Below are 24136 nucleotides of genomic sequence, written 5' to 3'. Positions count from 1 at the left end.
TCTTTTCTTTTTTTTACATACACAGATATTGCTCCACCTGTACTTTATTTGCTTTGTCCACTAGGATGAACAGTGGAATAAATGCAAACTATGCACATGTTTGTTTTGTTTGCCTCCAAATCAAAAGGTCATTAACTGTGTGGTTTGTCCGTGTTTCTATGTGTGCGTGTGTGATTAATGACACCTGTGACCTGCACTACAAATCAGGATTTCATCTTATGAAGTTAACTCAAGGATTAACTCAAGGTTTTATGTACAACCAAGGTGGTTCACTTCTTACTGGGGTACATGCACCAATTGCTGTGGAGTAGATTATGTTTGTGGTTACAGACAACGTTGGAAATCTCTGCCTACTGACCAATCAGCTCTCCAGAAAACTTTTTTTTTTCTGTCAAGACAGTTTTCAATATCACACAATGTCTTTATTTTTTAAATTCCTGGTAGCATTTTATATTACAGCTTAGTAATATAGGCAGAGACAAGAACATAATATTGCGGTAATTTCTAGGTTATTACTCATCAATTAAAAAGTATTAACTAGTTAATATTCAAGTAATTTTAAGGTAGCAACAATGGTTAGATTTGAGTAATTAGACTGAAAAGTATGTAACTGGATAACATGAGCCCAAAAACGAGTTGGGAATAATTTGGAAATAAAGACATCCGCATGAGACAAAACCAATTAACAATATGATATCCTCATAACAATAACAAGGTAATGTTTGTGAGTTTGATCCATCCATCCTCCATCCATCTTCATCCGCTTTATCCGGGGCCGGGTCGCGGGGGCAGCAGCCTAACCTGTGAGTTTGAATTTTCATATTTTTATAAAGATTTTAAATTGTAATGATCTCATAATAATAAGGTAATATTGGCATATGTTTTAACTAGTGCTGTCAGCGCTCATCTCGTTAAAAATATTTTTTAATGACGCATTAACACGGCAAATCTCCGTTAGCAAGTTAATGCGGATCACCCCGTGCATAGGGCTGCATGGCGCCAGAAATATGGAAACTCAAAATAAAGAATATTACACATGAATGCATTAGATTTGAATGGATGTTTAGAGGATTATCTTTCAAAGCATATTTATCTGGATGACCATAGATAATATGGTAAAAACATTTTAGATAGAAAGTGGGCATGGAACACATACTTAAAATGTCCAGTATACAAAAATAAAATGTCATCCATTCTTTCGGGTTGTTAGGGGCTGCAACGCCTCTGTCCTGCACCACCTTCGTCACTGATTAACCTCCAACTGTCGAGATTATACTCATTCAATCTCTCCGATCCTTTTAATACTCAGCTGAAAAAAAAAACACTTGACTGCAAAACACTTGTGATGCTACTTTATTTAAACCATGCGCATCAGAGATCATGCAATGTAAAAAGCAGATCTAAAGGGGGGCCTCATGAGTTTCACAACATGCTATAAAACCCCGGGAATTCTCTCATATGTTAACCAAAGCAACTCAGAGCCACAGTGCTATATGTGTGTGCAGTGCTGATATATGTGTGTGTAAGCACGTGCAGAGTGGATGTTGGGCGCGTGATCAGTAGTGAGAAAAAACATTCATCAAACTAACATCTTACTAAAACATTGCATGCGCATGACTTACGTCTGCTTTTACTCTGTTTACTCTGTTCTGTGCATACCTATACACCCCCAGCTGTAGTTTCATGTTTTGTTATATTCTACAGGGCCTCAACTCTCAAGGTCTTTTCTATCTTCTATCTTCATCTCACAGTTCTTTTTAAATACAAATCGTTGAGGGTTATCAGATTAAAATTGCCCTAATGAAAATGAAGGGACTCAAATACAGTACTCAGAAACTTACAACAGTTTATTGAACTTTAATACCGAGAAAAGATCACCAAATGATTGACTACAGGCAGGAATAACGGTTTTACTAAAGGTCTTCAGGAACCTGTGAGCTCTTTTGAATTCTAAGTGAGGGTCAGATATTTATCTCGACAATTAGAAAATGAAGTTTCTCACTTGCTTACAAGAACTATTGAGATATCTACCTAATCTTCAGATATGCTCAGAACTAATACAGAAGTAATGACTTGTAAATTTTAATCATAAATGAAACAGTAACAATAAAGATGTGCTGCAGGTCAGCAGGTGGTTTGTACACAAAACAAACAGTGCCAGATATCAGAGTGACTTTAAAGAACTGAAGAGGAAGAAGTTTACAAGGAATCATTTAGAAGAGTTTCAAACATCAACTGATTGAATCCATGAATCTGAAAACGTGTTTCTGAGTGAAAGAGACAGACATGTACAGACTGAACTATCTGTTCAACAGTCAGAGTGTTTCTCTAACAGGAGGACACTCTTTACACCAACTCAGCACAGGGACACTGAGGAATCAGGATAACAGACTGCAAATCCAGGATAAAGAGTTTGAGTGAAAGTGGTGTTGAGGGTGTGGAGGTGGATCAGAGTGTCAGAGGAGACTCTGTAGAAGGACAGAGTGCCAGCAGGACAGTCCACATACACTGCTGCTCTGTTAGAGACAGAGGAGGAGGAGGAGGAGGAGGAGATGGATCCTTTCATGTTATTCTGCCTGACAAATTGTGGACCATCACCAGAGCAGTTCAGACTCCAGGACACATGATTGTATCCAAACACACAGTCATAACTGTCTCCTTTCCTTCTGATTTCTCTGTAACTCACTGTTATATCAACCCTTCCTTTCCACTCGATCTCCCAGTAACAGCGACCAGTCAGACCATTTCTACACAGCAGCTGAGGCCAAACATCAAATCTGTCTGGATGATCAGGATATGACTGAACCTCCTTCACATGTGTCACCTTCCTGTTGTTGTCAGACAGTTTAAGATCTGTGTGTACTGTGTTTGTGTCGATTGAGAGTTGACAGGAATCTGATGGAGAGAACAAACACAATCCAGCTGCAGTTATTGATCCATCATGTGTTCATTGATTGACACTTTGATGATGGTTGAATGTGTGCTGCTTTGTTTAATGAATCACATTAAAAACACACTTACACTTCCTCAAACCTGGTCTCAACCATCGGACTCCAGCAGGCTCCACCCTGAAAGGAAGAGGGGGATCAGACCAGCACAGTCTCTTTCAGCATGCAAACAAGGACGTTACATGGCTCTCATACACGGACTGTTAGACACTGATAAAGGAACAGTCCAACATTTTCACAAATACATTTCAATCCATACGTGGATCAAACTGCTGATGATTTGGACTGATCCTGGATCTGTCAGTACCACTGACACTAAATTTAATGAAATGTGACTCATTGGGTGAATGCCGTAGGCATCCAATCTATTGAGTTCCTGTTTCTTTTTAAACTTTATTCTTCTAACTTATTAGTGTGGATGCTGATTAAGCATGAGCTTGGCTCATCTCATTTATTGTGGACTTGATGAAGTAACTTTTTTTAAAAGAGAAAGATTTGAGCAAAAATTGGGAAATAATTGTAACTTAAAGTTGAAATTAAACAGGTTTATTGTCAAATTTAGCAAAGTTATATAACGAAAAGAGAAGGAGCTGGTAAGTCCTTTCCATACAAATGGGTGGCGGCAACCCCGGCGTGTGTGTGTGTCTTTGTATCTTTGTGCTCATTGTGTTTATTGCTCTATACCCTGGGTTTATCTTGCAGTTCTGTGTTCTCATGCTGTTTACATTACTCTGTTTCAAGAACTCTAGGGGATTTTTTTGGGTGGTTGGATTTTAATTGGATCTAAAAAGCTGAATATATAAATCACTGGCTAGATAACGTTCATTATATTGATCTTAAAATTGCAAGTTATTCAATTAAATTTTTTTGTATAGCACTTTTCACAGGATAAAAACGCCAAAGTGCTTCACAGCAATATAAAACAGAAATGCATAAAATACATCAAAAATCAAACATACAGCACAAATCTAATTAAAAGCCAATCTAAATAAATGAGACTAAAGCTGCTTTTTAAAAGAATAAATACAATCAAGGTAACGTAATGATGGAGGGAGAGCATTCCACAACCTGGGGTTCAAGGTTCAAGGTTCTTTATTTGTCACATGCATAGTTATACAAGTATAACACAGAGTGAAATGTAGCCTGACACGCTCCTCGACATGTGCAAAAATTTGGAGGGGGGGGGGGGGGGGGGGGGTGTAGAGGAAGAACATTATATATATATATACATACATATAGTATATACACTGGGTGAATGTGCAGTAGTAGCAGCAAGCAGGTGAATTCTGTACATTAATATGAATAGACATCTGACTATTTTACAGGATAGACAATATAAACATATTTAAAATTAAAGGAATTGAAATGTACATTGTGCCTTGGTTTAGAGTGTCTGGAAGAGAGTCCTGTCTCAGGGGGCCTGGGGGCCACCGCTCTAAAAGATTTATCACCTCTGGTCTTATAACATGTTAGTGGGACTACCAACAGCCTTTGATTAGATGATCTCATGCTGTGAGAGGGAGCGTGGGGCTCTAAAAGATCAGAAATGTAGGCAAGGGCATCACAATTCAAAGCTTTAAAAGTCAGTACCAAGATTTTAAAATGAATTCTAAAATGTACCTGAAGCCTGTGTAATGAATGTAACGCTGGTGTAATGTGCTCTCTTTTTTGTGTCTTAGTTAAAAGCCTTGCAGCAGCATTCTGGGCTAACTGGAGACGGTCAAGATTCCTTTTGCTCAAACAAAGAAAAAGACTGTTACAATAATCTATGCAGGATCAAACAAAAGCATGAATAACTATTTCTAACTCAGATTGAGACACCAAAGTTTGTGGTTTGGAGATGTTTCTTAGCTGAAAAAGGCAATTCCTAATTAACTGGTGAGTGTGTTGTTCTAGGGACATGGCAGAATCAAATATCACACCAAGGTACCTGAGGCTCAGGTGAACAGATGAGCCAAGAGAACCAAGATGCTGTTTGATTAGAGATATCTGGCTGTCGGGGGCAATAATTAATGTTTCTGACTTCTCAGAGTTCAACTGTAAGTAGTTGTCACCAACCCACTGTTCAATGGAAGCTAAAGATTTAATTAAAGAGGACAGTTTATTGACTTCCATCGGCTTAAAAGAGCAATAGAGCTGAATATCATCAGCATAGAAGTGATAAGACACCTCAGGGAACTGCCTAATTGTAAGTCCTTGAGGTAACATGTAGAGGAGAAAAAGGATAGGACCCAGAACTGAACCCTGCGGTATCCCACATATCAGATCCTTAGAATGTGACATAAACTGATTTGCAAAAACACTAAAAGATCTGTTGGAGAGGTACGACTGAAACCACTTCAAAGCCAGACTACGTCCCGGAGCCTGTTAATCAGGATGGTATGGTCAATGGTGTCAAAGGCAGATGCCAAGTCCAACAAAACCATGACTGTGAATGCTCCAGAGTCAGATGACATCATAATATCACTAGAGACTTTAAGTAATGTGGTTTCTCTTGAGTGACCTTTTGTCATAAATTTCATGTTTTTCTAAAAAAAGTGGTAAATTGATCTGTAACTACTTTTTCCAGAATTTTCGACAATAATGGAAGCTTAGAGATAGGCCTATAATTCTTAAGCTGAGTTGGATCCAAACTGCTCTTTTTTAATATGGGCTCAACAACAGCATGCTTACAGAACCTAGAGACGACGCCTGTTAAAAGAGACGCATTGCATATCTCTACAATAGATGGGCCAATGGCAGAGAGAGCATTTTTAAACAGCCCAGCAGGTAGAATGTCATTTTAACCACTTTTACGTGGTCTTGGTTTTGTCTTGGTCTCGACGGAGTTTTGTCTTGGTCTTGTCTTGGTCTTGACAGACTTTGGTCTCGGTCTTGGTCTCGGTCTTGCTCTGTCAGATCGACATAGTGTTCGGGGGGATTTGGAGTCAACCATCGGCGGAGCGGGGGAATGGCTTAAGACCGGGTCATTTTTTTCAGAAGCCCAGGGTCTTTTGGAGTGTGATTTGTTTCATAGTTAGATGCCTGACTGACAACTGTATAAAACAAAAACTACACACAATATTCCAAGCACATAGCGCACCGTTGTAAATTCCCCCTAATTTTGGTATGATCCGAGCTCAGGCACTGGGCGATTGAGCACAGCACTTATGCATGTGAGCGAGGGGAGAGAAGCTGCTGCCTGCAAGTTTGCTGCAGACAGAGGAGAGCTTAAGTTTGACCAGGAACCAAAGCAAATCATTCGTACTGTACAAATAATGTAAATATGATGGTGTATCACAAAAGATTGATATCAAACTGATCACTTGACCCATATTACGTTACTTGCTCTTCGAGTGAATCAACAAATGGCGAAATGAAAAGCCAAACAACAACAATGCTGTTTTTTAGAGAGTCTTAGCTTACATGTGTGTTTATTTCATATTTTCAGTTGTTACCCTCCACGGCTAAACAAAGCACTCTAAATCGGCTTCAGTTATGTACTAATGAACACAACAATGGACATAAGGAACTTCTTTCAAAGAAAAATCTCAGGTAGATGTTATTTTATATATGATGCTTTGTATGTTGTTCAGTATATTTCTATGCAAAACAAGAGGAATTTCAATACACAGCAGTATATTCACAGTTGAAACCGGATGTTTACATACACTTTAGGGAGAAAACATAAAAACATTTTTTCACTGTTAAATATGGATTTAGAGTAAACTTGTTTTGTTTTAGATAAATAAATATTGAAATATCTTTTCAATTAGTTAAATGTCAGAATAAAGCGAGAGAGAGCTGTCTATTTTGTATCACTTTCATCAAATTTAGGAGTACATGTATACTAAATTTATTGTTAATTAATGAGAAAACTCCAGACCATTCCATTCTGAGCTTAAGAAGGTTCTGATTGGTTGGTAGAGTCCATGTGAGTAAATTGGTGGCACACCTGTGGATGCATATAAGGCAAAACACAGAGCCTGTTTCTTTGACATGGGAAAATCAAGAGATGTCAACCAAAACACCAGGAAAAGAACTTTGGACCTCCATAAGTGTGGCTCAATTTTGAATACAATTTGGTGCCATTTCAATTAAGAAATACAGATGATTTACGTCTGTTTTTACGATTTTACTCTTAAATTTAACAAATGTGTTTTTTATATTTATCAAACTAAAAAAATAAACATTTAGTCTTATTTGATGTTCCAATTAAAAAAGTGTTTGTGTTTTTAGCTGAAGAGTATGTAAATATCTGGTTACAACTGTATATTTGATGATGTTGGTGTTTGGTTTGATTGTCAGCACAGAGAGAGAGAGAGGAACGAGAGGGAGATGGAGAGGAGAATGAGGACAGAACAGAGATGGAACAAGAGCCAGGTGAGACACACATGTTAGTCAAATGGTTGTTTCCCAAAACTCAGAACATGTATCTAGTACCTAGTGTTTCTTTTTAGATACCATTTGTTACTTTTCAAATTCTATATTTATTAAGTTATGCAGGCTTGTTTGCACAACAAGGGTAAATAATTATGTAAACTTTCCTGAATCTAAATAGTGTACTTTGGTAGAATTAAAAAATGAGTTTAGTGCAGGTCTATGATGATTTTTAGTGCAACTATCATGTAGTTTTGATTCTGGTTCTGTTTTGGTTAAGTCCTAAGTAGTCCTGATTTTGAACTGTTGTAGTCCTGTTTTAATTCTGGATCAGTTCTGGGTCTTGTTGAATTGGGCTTTAGTCCCTGTGTCTTGATACAGGCCCGACTTTGTTCTGCCTTGCTGCTTAATTAAAAAACTAGTTTAAGGTATCCTGCATATGTGATATATATAAACAGAGAGGGTGATGAACACGACAGTCAAGTGGAGCGTGCGTCTGTCCTCTCAGTAAGTGAGTGAGACAGTAGACAGCGGTGAGGAGGGCTGTGCGAAAGCAAAAACACATAAATATGCCTGACACTCGTAAATGAAGCAGCATCTGGCTGCAGTTTAAAGACTTTTTTGTCTTGGTCTTGGTCTCATCTCGACTTGGTCTTGGTCTTGTCTTGGTCTCGGTTTAGGTGGTCTTGACTACAAGTCTAGTCATTGGGTTAAACACTGACAGTAAATGACGGGGAGGTGGCCCAGAGGCACAAACAGATGGTATTGAAGAACCAATGCTCATACGGACATTATAAACAATAGAATTTATGGAGTCAAACAGTACCTTGGAATTTCTCTGCTTGATGAGATTAACTGAGAAAAATATCGTGATTTGGCTGTTTTTATAGTTTCATGTACAGAAACCCAAGGTTCCCTAAGGTGGAGCCTGTGAACTTCGAGTTTAGTCGATTTCCAAAGGCATTCTACTTTTCTACAGAGTCTTTTGACCTTCCTTACGTCATCATTTATCCATGGATGAGCTCTTTTTGAGGCAGCAATGACAGATTTCATAGGTGCCACTGAATTTAAAATCTCCAAGCAGTGATTGTTAAAACACTGTGTAGCAACATCAGCATCAGTGCAGCCACTGATCACATGAGGGTCCAACAAATTAGAAAACTTCAAAGCAACGTCCTGATTTATGAACCGCTTATGGAACATGAGATTAGAGGTTGGTGTGTACAGAGGGAAGCTAAGATTAAAAGTAACACAGGAATGGTCACTCATTTGTATGTCCTTAATCCAGACATTAGTTATGTCTAAGCCAAGAGAAAACACAAGGTCCAAGGTGTGGCCTTTAACAGGGTGGGTCCAGAGACATGCTGAATAAAATTAAAAGAGTCTGTAATGGATAGAAAGTCACAGGCCATGCTACAGCTAAGATCATCCACATGCAGGTTGAAATCCCCAATCATTAAGATCTTCTCCAGTTTAATAATGGAAGATAAAAAGTCTGTAAAATCTTGAATGAAAACACCAGCAGGGCCTGGAGGGCAGTAAATTAAAACACAATAAAATATATCTGATAAGAAGTTGTGACTCAAAGGAAGGGAAAATCTCAGAGTCCATAACCCTGCAAGAAAAATTATCTTGGTGAACGGTGACCAGACCACCACCACGACGGTCCAAACGCGGAGTCCCGATGAAGCGACAGCCGACCAGGCAGAGCTCATTAAGGTGGATACATTCATTCTCCGGCTGCCAAGATTCCATGAGAAACATGAAGTCCAGACTATTACTGCTAAAAAAAAGTCATTGAGTACAAATGATTTATTGGCTGTAGAGCGAGCGTTTAGGAGAGCGATCTGAAGCAGAGGTGACAATCTGACGTCATCAACAGCTAACTGATGGGGAATTGACAGCAGACCCCTGGAATGAGGACGTAGTCTCCCGGTACCCCTAGCTGTGGAACTGTGGTCTTGTAGAATACCAGGCTAAGGTGAAAAAAATTCCGCATTTCCAGAATTGACGCCGATCGAGGTAATCGTTCTGTTCGCCCGTGGCGAAAACCCGGGTAGGTGATAACCGATCGGCATTATCAGCGTCCTGGAGGGGAACCAGTACCAGATACCGGAGATGTTCTCTACCATGGAGCGGAAGAAATCCTCTCTGTCGGGTCCATTTCCTTTTAGCCCGGACACCAGACCTACCAACCCTTCTAGACGATCTCCTTACCATTTGTTCTTGCTCCTGGGATTCTGCTTGGAGCGAAGAACAGGTACAGGTAGTCGGGAGAGGGAGGAGGGCAGACAAATGGAGGAGGGAAAGCCTTGTGGTAGCTCTACCAGCTGTCAAAAGTTGTTTCCATACATAGTTTGATACTCAACAATATATGTGAACTGTAGATCCGAGTAGCAAATAAACCTTCATAATATACAACAGATGAGATGACAAGATAAAAAACAATATACTGAAGCAGTTGACAAACACACTCAGCAGCAACAGCAGCCAAGCTGAACACAAGCGCCATGTTCATCAACCAAATCCTTGCAGTTATCATTATTGTCAGTCAAGAATACGGTGGGGCAAAAAAGTATTTAGTCAGCCACCGATTGTGCAAGTTCCCCCACCTAAAATGATGACAGAGGTCAGTAATTTGCACCAGAGGTACATTTCAACTGTGAGAGACAGAATGTGAAAAAAAAATCCATGAATCCACATGGTAGGATTTGTAAAGAATTTATTCGTAAATCAGGGTGGAAAATAAGTATTTGGTCAATAACAAAAATACAACTCAATACTTTGTAACATAACCTTTGTTGGCAATAACAGAGGTCAAACGTTTACTATAGGTCTTTACCAGGTTTGCACACACAGTAGCTGGTATTTTGGCCCATTCCTCCATGCAGATCTTCTCGAGAGCAGTGATGTTTTGGGGCTGTCGCCGAGCAACACGGACTTTCAACTCCCGCCACAGATTTTCTATGGGGTTGAGGTCTGGAGACTGGCTAGGCCACTCCAGGACTTTCAAATGTTTCTTACGGAGCCACTCCTTTGTTGCCTGGGTGGTGTGTTTTGGATCATTGTCATGTTGGAAGACCCAGCCTCGTTTCATCTTCAAAGTTCTCACTGATGGAAGGAGGTTTTGGCTCAAAATCTCACGATACATGGCCCCATTCATTCTGTCCTTAACACGGATCAGTCGTCCTGTCCCCTTGGCAGAAAAACAGCCCCATAGCATGATGTTTCCACCCACATGCTTCACAGTAGGTATGGTGTTCTTGGGATGCAACTCAGTATTCTTCTTCCTCCAAACACGACGAGTTGAGTTTATACCAAAAAGTTCTACTTTGGTTTCATCTGACCACATGACATTCTCCCAATCCTCTGCTGTATCATCCATGTGCTCTCTGGCAAACTTCAGACGGGCCTGGACATGCACTGGCTTCAGCAGCGGAACACGTCTGGCACTGCGGGATTTGATTCCCTGCCGTTGTAGTGTGTTACTGATGGTGACCTTTGTTACTTTGGTCCCAGCTCTCTGCAGGTCATTCACCAGGTCCCCCCGTGTGGTTCTGGGATCTTTGCTCACCGTTCTCATGATCATTTTGACCCCACGGGATGAGATCTTGCGTGAAGCCCCAGATCGAGGGAGATTATCAGTGGTCTTGTATGTCTTCCATTTTCTGATGATTGCTCCCACAGTTGATTTTTTCACACCAAGCTGCTTGCCTATTGTAGATTCACTCTTCCCAGTCTGGTGCAGGTCTACAATACTTTTCCTGGTGTCTTTCGAAAGCTCTTTGGTCTTGGCCATGGCGGAGTTTGGAGTCTGACTGTTTGAGGCTGTGGACAGGTGTCTTTTATACAGATGATGAGTTCAAACAGGTGCCATTCATACAGGTAACGAGTGGGGGACAGAAAAGCTTCTTACAGAAGACGTTACAGGTCTGTGAGAGCCAGAGATTTTCCTTGTTTGAGGTGACCAAATACTTATTTTCCACCCTAATTTACGAATAAATTCTTTACAAATCCTACCATGTGAATTCATGGATTTTTTTTTCACATTCTGTCTCTCACAGTTGAAGTGTACCTCTGGCGCAAATTACTGACCTCTGTCATCATTTTAAGTGGGGGAACTTGCACAATCGGTGGCTGACTAAATACTTTTTTGCCCCACTGTATATAGCACTTTTCAAACCCTCAAAGACCCTTTACAATTCCACTATTCATTCACTCTCACATTCACACACTGGTGGGGGCAGCTACAGTTGTAGCCACAGCTGCCCTGCGGCAGACTGACAGAAGCGAGGCTGCCATATCGCGCCATCGGCGCCTCTGGCCAACACCAGTAGGCGGTAGGTGAAGTGTCTTGCCCAAGGACACAACGACCAGGACAGAGAGAGCTGGCTCATCAGACAGACAAGCTCATCTTGTAACCTACTGGTTCGCTGGTCAGCACACCAGCTGACTAGCGAACCGGTTAACTAGCACACTGGTTAACTAGCAGACCAGCTAACTGCAGCCACAAGCTGAAGGACAATTAAATGGCTTTACTAGTCCCTAAGGACCCCAAAGCGCTTTACATATCCAGTCATCCACCCATTCACACACACATTCACACACTGGTGATGGCAAGCTACATTGTAGCCATAGCCACCCTGGGGCGCACTGACAGAGGCGAGGCTGCCGGACAGTGGAGATTTCAGGGATGACACTGGTGTGTCCGATTTAGTCTTTAACACTCCGGTCACTCCGGTGTGTCAGCCAGAATACCACTGAAGGCCAAATGATCCCAGCGTGTGGAATAAGGAGCTTAAGGTTCGGTTTGAGGCACTTTATTCTTTATTCTTGATTGATTCTTGTGGCTGTGTGGCTTGTGTGTGTGGGGTTTCTTACAAAAAGGAAGTACACAATACAAATACATGACATGCCTATGTTGGACTTGGTGTGGAAGCAGCTCCCAGTTTGAGTTCAGGAGACAGACACCCTCTCTACATTGAAGATCAGCTTCAAACTTTCCTTTTTGATAAAGCATATAGTTAGAGCTGGATCAGGTGACCCTGAACCATCCCTTAGTTATGCTGCCATAGAGATGGATAACAGATGGATTGTTGTTTTGTGTGTCTGCAGTCTGTCAGGCTGTCTGATCACACAGGAAGGCAGTACTTCTCTGGCCTCAGCCCTGAGCTCCAACCCCTCCCAGCTGAAAGAGCTGGACCTGAGATACAATTATCCAGGACACTCAAGAATGAAGCTGCTGTCGGCTCGACTGAAGGATCCAGGCCTGAGACTGGACACTCTCAGGTATGGAGAGTATGGCTGTATCCCAATTCAGGGTCTGCAGCCTTAAAGTACACAGCCTCAACGGTCCTGAAGGGCCGCATACTCAAAGAGCGCTAAGGCCGGAAGTGTGAGGCTTGTGAAATGGGACGGTCTACCCTCCGTCGCGCTGCCCAGGTTGCCTAGCAACCATGATAGCTGGAAACACATGTTTGACAGAAATGAAGGAGAACATATTTTGTTCATTTGTTTGTTTGTTTCTACACGAGCTTTGTGTGATTTAATCAGAATCAGAATCAGAAAGGGTTTTATTGCCAAATGTTGAGCGGGTTTACAACATTAGGAAATTGTTGCGGTGCTTCAGTGCAAACATACTGTTATAAATACTGTTATAAATTAAGCTTAAATAGACATGAAAATAAAAATGAGAATAAGAATTAAAAGTGCTAAGTAGATAGATAGATATATACATGATATATACATGAGTGCAGGTGGTGATCAGTGCCAAACATGGAATGATGCAGTGAACACAGTGTAGGGTCATGTGTTAGTGGTGGGAACAGTCATACGGTTATTGTTCATGTGTTCAACAGCAGAGGGGAGAAAACTGTTCTTATGGCGAGAGGTTCTGGTGCGAATGGACCGGAGCCTCCTGCCTGAGGGGAGCAGGTCAAACCGACTGTGTCCAGGGTGAGAAGAGTCAGCTGAGATCCGAGCTGCACGCCCCAGTGTCCTGGGGGTGTACAGGTCCTGCAGAGATGGGAGTCTGCAGCCAATCACCTTCTCAGCAGAGCGCACAACACGCTGCAGTCTCTGTTTGTCCCTGATAGTGGCTCCAGCGTACCACACGGTGACGGAGGAGGTGAGGATGGACTCGATGATTGCAGTGTAGAATTGCATCATCGTCCGTGTTGGCAGGTTGAATTTCTTCAGCTGCCTCAGGAAGTACATGCTCTGCTGGGCTTTCTTAATGACGGAGGTGATGGTGGGCTCCCACTTCAGGTCCTGGGTGATGGTGGTACCCAGGAAGCGGAATGAGTCCACAGAGGTGATGGGGGTGTCAGTCAGGATGATGGGGGGGAGTGGAGCTGTGTGCTTCCTGAAGTCCACAATAATAAGTATCTGGGGCTGAGACCACAGGACTGTAAAACATGATTGTTGGGCTTCATATCTGTACTGAACAGTCATTTAAGATTAGCTAGTAAATAATAATTAGTTAATGTTGTTCATGAGACTAAAGTCAGTGTAAATATGATATGGCCAATATTATCGTTATTATATTAATCATTATAAGTTATTACAGCAGTGAGTTTGAACTCTCAAATCAAATCACTTCTATTGTCACATCATATGTGCAGGTACACTGGTACAGCACATGTGAGTGAACTCTGTGTCAAACACTGAGCTTCAGTAAAGATTCAAGTTGCAGTTATTTATATGTCCTATCACCTTAAATCTTCACTCAAAGACACTCAAGTATCTTTGACAGTGTATATATAGATGTATTATATATAAGAGACAAATGGTGTTCCTTCAGTATGTTGGCATTACTAAATGTGGCTCAATGCTTACATATATGTGTAAAAAGAAAATGTACGAGCTGTGATAACTGTTTCTGATAGAATGAAGAGTAGACTGATATTGTCATGATCCTGGGTCTGTTGACCCAGCGTTTTGAGTTTTAGTTTATGTAAGCCCGTCAGGTTTCCTAAGTTCATTTGTTATCATGCCTAGGTGTTTCTAGTTCTTATTATTTCCCCCTCGTGTTTCCAACTATGTTAAATCTCCCCTGCTCTTCATGCGTTTCATGTCTGTGTCTTACGTTGTCAAGTTCGGGTTGTCATGTGTATGTCTCTTTATGTTTCCTGTTTTATTGTGAAGAGGTCTGGTGTTTCTGTGTTCATCGTGTTCAGTTTTACTCTCCCACGGTGACGTCATTATGTTCATGTGTGCCAGCTGTTTCCCCATGTGTTCCCACTTCCCTCATCATCCTGTGTGTATTTAGTCCGTGTGCTTTCAGTCATTTGTTGTCAGGTCGTCTGCTCATCCATGTCTCATCCCCAGGTACCCATGTCAGTTCACTATGGTTAAGGTTTTTCATGTTTTGTTATTAGTTCACCCAGTTTAGGTTATTGTTTAGTTTTCACCGATGCCCGATTATTTTTACCCTCATTGCTAGCCTCAATAAACTAGAGATGGACCGATCCGATATTACGTATCGGTATCGGTCCGATACTGACCTAAATTACTGGATCGGATATCGGAGAAAAATAAAAAATGTAATCTGATCCATTAAATATCACGAAAGCACCTCACAAAACTTGCAACACGCCGTAACTCACCTCAGAACGTTAGCACGTCGGAGCAGTATGCATCACGTGATAGAGCGGCTGTGGCATGCGGGACCTGTCGGTGGTCTGGATAGCATTTGGAGCTTCGCTAGCAACCCGGCATTTCATCTCCGACAAAGTTATCCCGACAGAAGTAAAGCAAGTGTGTAAGTCCATCTCTGAATGTTTGTAAAGCATTCCTGCGTTAAGCTTAACAAGCGACTGCCTCTCCTGCTGCTACTTCAATCATGAAACTGCTTAACGATCAGCTGATCGGCTTTTCTGTCGCGAGTCCGTGTCTCTAGTTTGCTTTTGGCCCACTTTGCACCAGAAAGAGGAAACCAGCGGCTGAACAACAGCAGCATGTTTAAGCTTGATCAGCTGTTGTTAGAATGTATTTAATATTACTTTCTACTCCAGGATCTTTTTCTACGTAGCTGACGCTGGTAACTGTGCAGGGGCGGATCTAGCAAAGTTTAGCCAGGGGGGCCGATAGGGCATTAACAGGGAAAAGGGGGCACAAAGACATACTTTTCTTTCTTATTCTCATTTAAAATGTCTAGCTTTTAATAAATAATTATCTGACACCCAAAGTTTTAATTTGATGTAAAATGAATAGAAGTCAATTACTGTATATAGTAACTATTAAGTCTAATATATACACCCTAGTAAGCTATAGTACTTTTTCCTTTGGGAAGGTACCATTAAAGAAACTGATGGACATTATGGACAATGCTGGGCATCCTCTGCACACGGCCATAAACAATCAGAAGAGTCTGTTCAGTGACAGGTTGCTTCTCCCCAAGACAAGAACTAACAGACTTAAAAACTCCTTTGTCCCACACACCATCAGACTGTTTAACTCCTCTCTGGAGGGGAGAGGGAGGGGAAACAGGAGGACAAAGGAGGGGGGAACAACTAAGCTGTAGTGCCTCTGCACCTCACTGTACAATACCTTGTGCAATACTTTTTGTAAATAGTCAACAGTGCAATAGACTCAATACTTGAAATGTGCAATTCACTTGTATTTTTATTTTTTATTCCTATTTATTCTATTTATCCCCTTTGTATATTTTATTTATATTTGTCTCTGTATTTATATATGTGTGTGTGTGTGTGTGTGTGTATATATATATATATATAACAGTTCTGTAACTGTAACTTCGGTCGTTGCTGTGCTTTTTTTGGAAGTCGAATTTCCCAGAGGAACCCACCCGAGGGATTAATAAAGTTCTATCTTATCTCTTATCTTATCTGTGCAGTCTGCAATTTTGTTGAAGAAAGATGTTGAATCTATTTAATATTTCTTGAAAAATAATTGATTTCTGTGCATTTTTTTTCACACTGCATCAAATTAAGGTTGATTACGTCGATTAAGCATCATGAGGTGGAGCGTGAGGGGTGGTTCCCTATTTTTTATTTATTTATTTTTGTTGTTGCTGGGAGTTGGAACCCTATTAGTTAGGTTGCTTAATATTTATGCTAAGTACTCTTTAAAATACCAGAATAGGAAGGATGGTGTAGGTTTAAGTTTATTAGATTGATCAGTATTGCTGAACTATGAAATATTTTTTTTTTGCATACAGGTATAACAGAATAGCTTTAGTGTAGTTGTTGTTTTAAACTTGCAGACTTGCAAAATGCAGCAAGATATTTTAAAAAACAGTTTTGTTGATTAAAAAAAACACTATATCGGATTCATATCGGTATCGGCAGATATCCAAATTTATGATATCGGTATCGGACATAAAAAAGTGGTATCGTGCCATCTCTACAATAAACGGCTTGTTTTGTTTATCCACACTACGTTTTGGTCTGCGTTTGAGTCCTCCTCTGCAACACATACGGTCTGCCCCAGCCAGACCGTGACAGATATATGAAATATTCCTTTATTGGGTGAGAAAATCAGACCATGTCATAACTGCTTTAAGTCATACAGAATAGATATCAGAGCCTTAAACAGGCTGACTTCTGCTAAATGGGTCAAACTGGGCAGAAAGTACACAAACACATAACATCCTTATAGAATATGATGTAACACTATAGATCAACTTACCTCAGAATATATAAAGCATATAAACAATTACAGCAATATGATGCAACAAACACAGCAGTGCTACTAATCCAAAATACTCAAAGCTTCATAGAACTGAAACAAACATTTATTTTTAGGTCCATTCTGCTGCTGATACATACTTTAGGTTTCTGAATGTTAAACTTGTTGCTGCCTTTCATAGTGTGTAACTTGAAGGCCCTGAGTACTTTCTCCCACACTGAAAACACTGGAATGATAACATTATTTGAACATTACCTAATAAGACTGATTCAGGACAGACAGTTATGTTAAACTTTTCTAGCAGTCCTTCACAAACAGGGAACAGTCTGTCTATTCTCTCCATCTGTCAGCTGCTGCTGGCTCTTCCTCTTCCTCTTCCTCACACACTCCTGAGTTTGTCCTGGTGGATCATCAGGGGTGCAAAGCCTCACAGATGATGTGCAGCAGTGGGTCCCTCAGTCTGTCCTCACTCTGGACACTTGCAGTTGTCACACATGGAAATCAAATGTGTGATAAGCTGCAGGATTCAACCACAAGTGTAACTTATAAATACATGTTCATATTTTTATTACACAATCAGAGAGAAAGAAACAGAGAGAGAGAGTGCAGGACAGACAGACAGGTGACAGTCTCAGGTGTATACAGTGCTACACAACAGCACCAGAGAAGGAGGATTTAGTGTTTGTGTTATTACGAGTGCTAAACAAGAAGAGTTCCCAGATGGTGCAGTGGACACATGTGTGACTCCTGTGATTAAAGCATCTTTCTTTCAGCTTAACGAGTGAACCGTCAGCTCGTTCAAACACACGTTAAAGTCCATTTGGCTCGACACCACCGAACAGAGGCAGCAATGTAACATAGCTAACATTAACAGTGCAGTGAATCCTGCTTGTGCCGTGATATTCAGGACTGCAAACCGAGCAGCATCACTGACTTTCAGCTTGTTGTGTTTGTGGATATATGACTGACTTTAATTATCCATAAAATCATCACATTCTCTGTAAGATTAAAGTCAACTATTGTATTATTATATTTGAAAGGCTTTAAAAGCAAGTAAAAGCTGAACATCGATAATAGCAAATAACTTTGCCGACATGTGGCCAACAGTAATGTTTTAATGTTCGTCATTATTGAACATTTGCACATAAATAAGTGACATCATATTCAGTACTTACTTTTCACAGTTTACTCTTCGGCCGCTCCGCTTCTGCCGTCTGCGGCAAAATTATCCACACCGACTGCCGCGCTATGAATTGTGGGATATGTTGGGCCACGAAGTCTACACTGCCACAGCCTTAAAGTTCAGGAAAATGAAGGACGCATTTGAGGGCTGCATTTCGAGCAGCCTTTGAATTGGGACAGCCTTCGGCGCGCCGCTGTGACGTAATCGGCCTTAAAATGCAGCCTTTAAGGCTGCAGACCCTGAATTGGGATACAGCCTCTGGCTCCAAAAAAGCAAGATGGCAGCCTCCACAAGCGGGATATTTTGGCTTCATTTTTGCACAATGGAAGGAGGCGGGGTCGCGTCGTCCATGTTTTCTACATTCATTGGATGAGAGCATAGGAGCATGCAGGTGGCTTCTCATGTTTCAACTTTTCAACTTACTGTTAGATATATGTAACTAAAAAAATATGTAAAATTGCCACTGGTAAATGATCTCCCTAAAGTATAATTTATAATTTATAAGTATAATAATTAGTATTTAGTACAATTAGTATTTAGTATTTATAATTAGTATTTAGTATAATTAGTATTAATACTAAATAATTAGTATTTAGCAAATAAATAAACGGGCGTAGAACTGGCACGTCTTCCTTTCTTCTAGAAGGGAAGACGTGCCAGGCCGGTGTCCCTCTGCAGATCTTCACTCCTTTGTCTGTTACAGCTAGCTTTATAGAAGTGACCCCATCATAAAACCCCCATGGTGTGCTGCAAACTCTGTGTGTCTGTGTGTATGCACGAGCACGTGAGCGCCTGCGTGTGCACGTACCCGTGTGTCTATGTGAGTCCACGTGAGTGACTGTATGCGCGTACCTGTGTGTATGTGTGAGTGCACGTGAGTGAGTGTGCGTGTGGATGTGTGAGTGTAGCAGTTTAAGCCCTGTGTGTGTGTCTCTGCGTACGTGACTTCCTGCCGGTCATAAAAGTAATCTCACCCAAGTTACACCAAATGCCTCTATACAACAGAGAAAACAGAGTTAATTGTGGGGATGAACAAAAGTATTTTACCAGCACAATATAATCTGCAGTATGATCATTGCTTTAACAATGTAAGAGATAGCTTTAAGATGGCCTTAAGATGTTTATGCGTACTGTTATCATATTAACCTTGTATTCCAGATGCAGTTATAACTATTTTATACATATTGCATATCTGTGCTTCTTTTGAGTGGATGTTCGGTTCATTAAGGGTCTTAAGCTTCACTGGCGTGACTGTCCAGGTGATACATGCTGAGGGAAACTAGAACATAGAAGGATAACTGCAATACAATACAATGCTTATAAAACACTTATATCAGGTTATTTTATTGGTCTGGTCCGGACGGGATTCCCGGCCGCGTCCTCAAGTCATGCGCGGCTCAGCTGGCTGGAGTGTTCACGCACATCTTCAACCTTTCCCTCTCTCTGTCTGTAGTCCCAGCCTGCTTCAAAATGGCCACCATCGTCCCTGTACCCAAATCCTCCACCATCTCCTCATTGAACGACTGGCGACCTGTAGCCCTGACCCCCATCGTAAGCAAATGCTTCGAGAAGCTGGTCAGGGACTTCATCTGCTCTGCACTACCCGACTCACTGGACCCTCTACAGTTCGCATACCGCCACAACAGGTCCACTGATGATGCCATAGCCCTGACACTACATACTGCCCTGTCACACCTGGAGAAGAGAGACACGTATGTGAGAATGCTGTTTGTAGATTACAGCTCAGCATTCAATACCATCGTTCCCTCGAAGCTGGACAGGAAACTGCAGGATCTAGGACTGAGCAGCTCCCTCTGCAGCTGGATCCTTAGCTTCCTGTCTGACAGACGCCAAGTGGTCAGACTGGGCAGCATCACCTCATCCCCCGTCACACTGAACACTGGTGCTCCACAGGGGTGTGTACTGAGCTATCTCCTGTACTCACTCTACACCTACGACTGCACAGCCACTAACAGCTCCAACATCATTGTGAAGTTTGTGGACGACACTACAGTGGTGGGTCTTATCACCAACAGTGATGAGACAGCTTACAGGGAGGAGGTCAGCGCCCTGACCCACTGGTGTCAAGACAACCATCTCACCCTCAACGTCGCAAAGACAAAGGAGTTGATAGTGGACTTCCGGAGGTGCAGAGAAGTACACACCCCCATCACCACCAACGGCGCTGCTGTGGAGAGAGTGAGCAGCTTCCGGTTCCTTGGTGTACATCTGGCTGAGGATCTTACGTGGTCAGTACACACAAACAAAACAGTGAAGAAGGCGCAGCAGCGCCTCTTCTTTCTCAGGAGACTGAAAAGATTCGGCATGAGCCCCCGCATCCTCAGGACCTTCTATCACTGTGCCATTGAGAGCATCCTCACTGGATGCATCACCACCTGGTATGGCAACAGCACCGCCTACAACTGCAAAGCTCTCCAGAGAGTAGTGCGGTGCTCTGAACGGATAATTGGAGGTGAGCTTCCCTCCCTCCAAGACATCTACAGGAAGCAGTGCCTGAGGAAAGCGGGGAGGATCATCAAGGACTCCAGTCACCCCAGCCATAAACTGTTCAGACTGCTTCCATCAGGAAGGAGGTTCTGCAGCATCCGGTCCCGTACCAGCAGACTGAGAGACAGGTTTTTCCATCAGGCCATCAGACTGCTGAACACTTCATAGACACCTCAGCTTCACTACTGGAACTTTAACATTATGCACTCCATACTGTACAGTAACGCCACTGTTTTGCACATGTCTCACTCTGTATATTTTATTTTATATATTTTATGTGCTGTACCAATGTACCTGCACATGTGATGTGACAATAAAAGTGATTTGATTTGATTTGATTTTATTATCGTTTATAAGTTCATATTCTTGTATTAAGCCTTTAGTAGAGGTTCTTGATTAAAACATTTATTTAGTAGATGACATATACATAGTTTCAGTTCGGTTATTACATATATGAGAGTGGCTTCTGTCTCTCTGTCTGGTGAGAGGTCAGGAGCTAGTCGGCGAGGTGAAATAGGGTGCAATTGTGGTTAGCACACACACACACACACACACACACACACACACACACACACACACACACACACACACACACTCAGTTAGAGAGAATCATTTATAGGTGAAAGTTTAATCATGTTTTGCTCGGGGTTGCAAAAGATTTTTTTTTTTGATTTGATTTTGATTTTATTGATTAGCATTCAAATTCAAATCTCAGTGAAAACAGTGAAAAAAAAAACAAACAAACAGTGAAAACAGAACAAAAATCTACCATAAAGAAAGAAAGCATGAGACAAGAGCAGTTTGTTGCAGAACTGCTGCTGATGTGTCAAGATGATAAGCGAGCATCCGGCAGTGACAGGAAGTACCTGCCGTGAAGATGAAAACAATGTTCTTTTTAAACTTTGTTAAAAGTCATTGTGGTTTTGATCTGACCTATGTATGAAATGGCTCTGACGTTGAGGGGGCGTCATTAAATTTAAGCCCTGATGGTATAAAATATCTGTTTATGCTTTGATTAAGTTGGAAATCAGCCATGTCTGCGAACGGAGCTGGTCTTCCCACGCGTGTATTTCATTAAAATCAATTGTTTGACCAAGTTCTTGGACAATGGTTGTTTGTACTCTCCTTCCTCAATATTTGAACCTTAACACCTCTGAGGACTCACACGTGTGTGCTTCAGCCCACACACATATATGAAGCACTGCGACCTCACACAGAACTATTTTACACATCCAACCAGAACACAACCTGATCATTTATATAGTTTACTAAGTTCAGCTTCACCTGAACATCAGTGATGAAGCTGCTCTGACTCCATCACAGCTCACAGCTGTTGGAATGAGTCAAACAATGAAGAAGGTTCAGAAAACAGCTGATGATTTTACAGAACGATGATGCAAACATGAGAATGGACAAACGATTTTTTATTAACACACTGTTTATGTCACGGCTCGGGGCAGCGGCCGTGTGAAGAGTGGAAGGAGGACTCAAATGCAGTACTTATTCAGACGTGAGGGCGATTTATTAACAATACCAAACATAAAGTGGAGATGGCAAAACAGAACTAAGGATGAACTAAACTGGGAAAAACTACACCACGGAGTAGCAAACCTGACATGAAGGGAGAACAGCAGGGAGAGGACGCAGGGGATTTCACAGAGAATGAACACAGATGACGCGAAGAGGAACAGAGGAAAACACACACTATAAGTGCATAGAGAGACACTAGGAAATCACACACAGGTGGGGGACACAGCTGGACCTGATTAACCTGACGAGACAGGGGAACACTAACACCAGGGACCAATAGAGGGAGCACAAACCCAGAACCCAGTATCTAAAATCCCAAAACACAAACCATCCCAAAACAGCCACGAATAATAATGAAAGTAATAACAATAAAGAACACAAACACAAAGTCACTGAGTCATGGCCGCAGGACCATGACAGTTTATGTTTCACTCTGCATGACATCACCAACACTGTGACACCAGGGGGCGCTCATCACCAGCCTGAGGAAGTGTGCAGTGATAATGGGGGGAGACGCAGTATTGTGTGTACTACAGTTGGACAGAAGGAAAAACTTCTGAAAATATTTTCATCCTTCCCAAAAGTGTTTAAGTCAAATGTTAAAAACATATAAGTACAATAAAATACAGGGTCTTACATAAAACTTGTAACGCAGTTGTGCACTGAGTACCTTTCCAATGTTCCTTCCTCAGATGATTGTCCAGCTGCTGAACACATTAACATCTGTTATGTAAATGTAGCCGAGAACCAACCTGAGTACTTCTGGGAAAATAAAAAGGCAAACGTCAAACGTGCTGTATTATCTTATTTATGTTGAATGTTGACTTAGATCCACACCACGATTTATGAAATTATAGAACTAAAATAACAACAATTGTCTGCTTCTTTAAAATTTCTTTTATTACATCAAACCAGTGAAAACTGAAAAAAACAAAGAGCTGTTAGCATGTTTAGACCTACTTTGAGACAGAGACTGTAAAGTTCTGCACTTTAAATCCTGCCTGTGTTCCTGTAAATGATTCACACTGAAAGTATCTTAGTTTAGTATTAAGTGAGCCACAAAGCAGCCTAATAGCTTTAAAAACAGTAAAAGTAAATGAAATTGCCAGTTTCAGTGTAATTCAGACTAAAGTCCAGCTGTCTCGTGTCCAACGAGAGGGGATCGGATTTTGGATCACTGCTACACGCCATACAAGCAGGGCTACAAAGCTGTCTCACACCCGGCTTTTGGGAAGTCTGACCACAACGCCATCTTCCTCATCCCCCAGTATAAACAAAGCATACGGAGGGAAGAAGTAACCACGAGGGAGGTAAAACGGTGGACTGCCCAATCAGAAGCTACGCTACAGGATGCACTCAACGACGTCGACTGGGACATGTTCAGAGCATGCGCAGTCGACATCAACGAGTTTACGGAAGTAGCAGTATGCTTCGTCAATATGCTAGCGGAGGAGATTATCCCCACTGCGAGAGTCACCACATTCCCAAACCAGAAACTGTGGATGGACCGATCGATCCGCACTGCAGTAAACGCCAGGACCGCCTCCTACAACGCGGGTCTCGCCACTGGCGATATGAGCGCCTACAAAGCGGCCTCATACGGCGTGCGGCGCGCGGTGAGAGATGCCAAACGCCGGTACCAGGAACGTGTGGAGTCCCACTTCCACCAGGGCGACACACGGAGTATGTGGCACGGACTACGCACCATTACGGACTACAAAGCCAGGGACACTGCGCTGATCAACGCGGACTCTGCATTCACCAACGAGCTGAATCAGTTCTACGCCCGTTTCGAGGTTAGCCAGGCGGCTAATGCTATCTACCGCCTGACTACCGAGGACAGTGACGTCATCAGCGAGAGACCGGTGACCAGCATCGCGGAGCATGACGTCCGAGCGGCACTGAGGAGAGTGAACACAAGGAAAGCGGCGGGGCCAGACGGCATCACCGGCCGTCT

Source organism: Rhamphochromis sp. 'chilingali' (assembly GCF_963969265.1).
Source record: "Rhamphochromis sp. 'chilingali' genome assembly, chromosome: 1".
Taxonomy (NCBI): domain Eukaryota; kingdom Metazoa; phylum Chordata; class Actinopteri; order Cichliformes; family Cichlidae; genus Rhamphochromis; species Rhamphochromis sp. 'chilingali'.
This window is presented reverse-complemented; position numbering follows the sequence as displayed.